We start from the raw sequence: 4,000 nt of genomic DNA on the forward strand, positions 1-4,000 counted from the left end.
GATTTGTGAGAATGGCATTGAAACATGTATAATATCATATATGAAACGAGTCGCCAGTCCAGGTTCAATGCATGATACTGGATGCTTGGGGCTGGTGTGCTGGGACGACCCAGAGGGATGGTATGGGGAGGGAGGAGGGAGGAGGGTTCAGGATGGGGAGCACATGTATACCTGTGGCGGATTCATTTTGATATATGGCAAAACAAATACAATATTGTAAAGTTAAAAAAAAAAAAAAAAAAAAAACTTCACAGAAGGCAAAAACCCAATGTAGAGGCTTAATTAGACTTCATAGTGCCAATAAAATTGACAACTACAACAGAGGGTGAAAGAAAAAAAAAAAAAGAAGAAAAAAATCCAAAAGATTCTACAGAGAAAGTCAAACATAAGAATAATAAATGTTTTTCTTGAGTCACTGCTGTCTGAGTTATTTCCCTCTCTGAGAGTCACAGTCCACCTCACCTCCCTAGGATGCCCTCCAACACTGTACTGATCTCTGGACCTGCTGTGGGGGCAGCTCAGATGGTAATCTGGTCTTACTCCTTTTTGTTCTTGCCTCCAATGTCACAGCTGTCAGAACTAGTATGTTTTCTTTTGTGGAAGCTCTCAATGACCTTTTATATATTTCATAGACATGGAGTCAGCCTAGTTGACCATGTGAATTTAATCTGAAGTTTGTACAGCTGGTGGGAAGGTTTTGGGTCTTCTTCCTTAGCCACACTGCCCCTGGGTTTCAATTATGGTTTTATTTCCACCTCTACATGTAGGTCGTCCACTGGGGTTTGCTCCTGAGGCTGCCCTGGAGGATGGCGTTTGCCCCTATGAGGGCCAGGTGTGGAGGTGGTGCAGCTGCGTGGGTCGCAGGGGTTCTGGCAGCACTAGGTACTTAGGGGAGTTGGCAGCTAGGGCAGCAGGAAATATAGTGATGGAGAAGGGTATGGCAACACGTATTGGCCAATATGCTCCAGTATTCTTGCCCGGAGAACCTCCTTCCTTGACAGAGAAGCCGGGCAGGCTACAATCTACAGGGTCGCAAAGAGTTGGACATAACAAAGTGACCCTGTGCGCATACATATGAGACATTTTTTGCCTTGTGCTGGCTCTGCCCCAGTGAGAGTTGAGCGTGAAGGTGGCACAGCTGCTTGGCTTGCAGGGACACTGGTAGCGCCAAGTATGCAGGGACACAGACTGCCTCTGCTGCAGGAGTTATAACCCTATCAGAGGATTTTTTTGAGCCTCTTGTTGCTGGTGATTGGAAGACCTCTTTGGCCAGTCTTTCTCTGTAGCTCTGACCACTCAGGCACATAGAGGGCCTCCCTTCCTGGGGTCCTACTCTGTAGATCGGCGTGTCAGGCACATAGAGGGGCCCCCCCCGACTGGGGTCCTACTCTGTAGATCAGTGCATCAGGCACTTAAAGGGGCACCCTTGGTGAGGTCCTGCACTGTAGTTCAGTGCGCCAGGCATTTTATGGGCCAGCCTCTCTATTGTTCAGCTGCCAATGCTGGCGTGTGGCGAGAGAGAGGCTATGGTGATGGTGATAGCTTACGGTGAATGGTGTTGGATTTGTGATCTTCGAAGAATATTTATCTTCGGGATCAGGGACCAGTTTTGATCACTTAAGGGCTTTTGTGTAGCAGAGTTTTATTAAAGTATGAAAAGGGACAGAGTAAGCTTCTGACATAGACAATCAGAAGGGGGATGGAGACTGCCCCCCTGCTAGTTCTAAGCCAGCTGTTTTATATCTGTTAGAAAGCTATTAATCAGATAAGAGAGACACCTCAAGGCTGAGGGAGTTTCACCAGGCCCCTCTCCCACATTACGCATTTTTGAGATAGGATGGCACGAGGTGTGTCATCCCCCAGCCATAAAACAATTGATATGAATACTGGTTTGTTGAACTATTATCAGCCCAAGATTTGAGAAAAGAAAAAAAAGTTAGTCTTAGGTGGAACCATTTTGAAGAAAGGCAAATTCCAAAGCATAATTTCATTAGCATAGCTTAAGATAAAAACATTTCCATAGAGAGTTTGCTTCCCCCTGCCTCTTAAGGGAGAGATAAAAAATGTCTGACACTTGAAGCCTATTTCCTCTGTTTGGAGACCCCTGGCCTTCCTGCCTGTTACCCTCTCAATGGCTCCAACCCCAAAGTGTGACTCAGCAGTATCACCTTGCTTCCATGGCGCTCCGGCTTTCCTCCACAGCCATTTCTCATCACAAACTCCTCCCTCACCTCCCCTCAATCCATCTCTCCTCTGTCAACAGCAGCCCTCGCCCTGGGATCACTCCACCCTCCCCAAACTCCAGCTCCCAGACACTGCACCTTCCAGGGGGACCCGTGTCCCTGTCCGGAGTATGCATGGCTGCAGCAAGGACTGTCTGATTCTCATTCCAGTTAGGCTGCCTCAGATCAGCTGTTTCTCTCTCAGCCTTAAATATTTCTCCTCTGACTCAGACAATTGCCCTGATGTGGGGATCAGACCCCTGACTCAGACAATTGCCCTGATATGGGGATCAGACCCCTGCTTCCCTTACCTGCTGAGGGCAGGTCCAGTACTACTAGCACTCCGGTCTACCCACCCACGGTCCCCGCCCCCCCCCACCCCCCGCCCCCCAGCCTAGTTCCTTCTGTGTGGTTCTATATATTCTTTCTCTCTGGTCAGGTATTCCTGTCCACTCTGAGCTGGTGTTTGGCATGCACTTCTGTGTCTGAGGTGTATTCCTGATGTATCCATAGAGAGAGATGTACTCCACGTCCACCTACTACTCTGCCATCTTGTTCTCCCCGAGGATCTTTTCTATTCTTATTCATAGATTATCTTCAGCACTCTTAATAAAGAATAAAACTTTTCTTCAATTTGCACTGACCTAGAACAGACTATTGACTTATGACCACTCATAGTTAAGGTATTACTAGGTATATTATGCCAGATAGTTTATATAAGCATAAATCTTTAACATCGTTTTAAAACAAGATGATTACTATTACACACATAATAATGAACTCTAAAAGAATCATTTTAGGATTTCATTATGTTACTGTATTTGGATCCTTTTATTCTATAACTTGAGAGATCTCTAGTCTTTCCCATTCTATTGTTTTCCTCTATTTTTTTGCATTGATCGTTGAGGAAGGCTTTCTTATCTCTTCTTGCTATTCTTTGGAACTCTGCATTCAGATGCTTATATCTTTCCTTTGCTCCTTTGCTTTTCGCTTCTCTTCTTCTCACAGCTATTTGTAAGGCCCCCCCAGACAGCCATTTTGTTTTTTGCATTTCTTTTCCATGGCGATGGCCTTGATCCCTGTCTCCTGTACAGTGTCATGAACCTCATTCCATAGTTCATCAGGCACTCTGTCTATCAGATCTGGGCCCTTAAATCTATTTCTCACTTCCACTGTATAATCATAAGGGATTTGATTTAGGTCATACCTGAATGGTCTAGTGGTTTTCCCTACTTTCTTCAATTTCAGTCTGAATTTGGTAATAAGGAGTTCATGATCTGAGCCACAGTCAGCTCCTGGTCTTGTTTTTGTTGACTGTATAGAGCTTCTTCATCTTTGGCTGCAAAGAATATAATCAGTCTGATTTCGGTGTTGACCATCTGGTGATGTCTCTTGTGTTGTTGGAAGATGGTGTTTGCTATGACCAGTGCATTTTCTTGGCAAAACTGTACTAGCCTTTGCCCTGCTTCATTCCATACTCCAAGGCCAAATTTGCCTGTTACTCCAGGTGTTTCTTGCCTTCCTACTTTTGCATTCCAGTTCCCTATAATGAAAAGGACATTTTTTGGGGGTGTTAGTTCTAAAAGGTCTTGTAGGTCTTCATAGAACCGTTCAACTTGAGCTTCTTCAGTGTTACTGGTTTGGACATAGACTTGGATTACTGTGATATTGAAAGGTTTACCTTGGAAACGAACAGAGACCATTCTGTCGTTTTTGAAATTGCATCCAAGTACTGCATTTCAGACTCTTTTGTTGACCATGATGGCTACTCCATTTCT

The sequence above is a fragment of the Bos indicus genome, chromosome 10 (assembly GCF_029378745.1).
Source record: "Bos indicus isolate NIAB-ARS_2022 breed Sahiwal x Tharparkar chromosome 10, NIAB-ARS_B.indTharparkar_mat_pri_1.0, whole genome shotgun sequence".
In the NCBI taxonomy this organism is placed as follows: Eukaryota; Metazoa; Chordata; class Mammalia; order Artiodactyla; family Bovidae; genus Bos; species Bos indicus.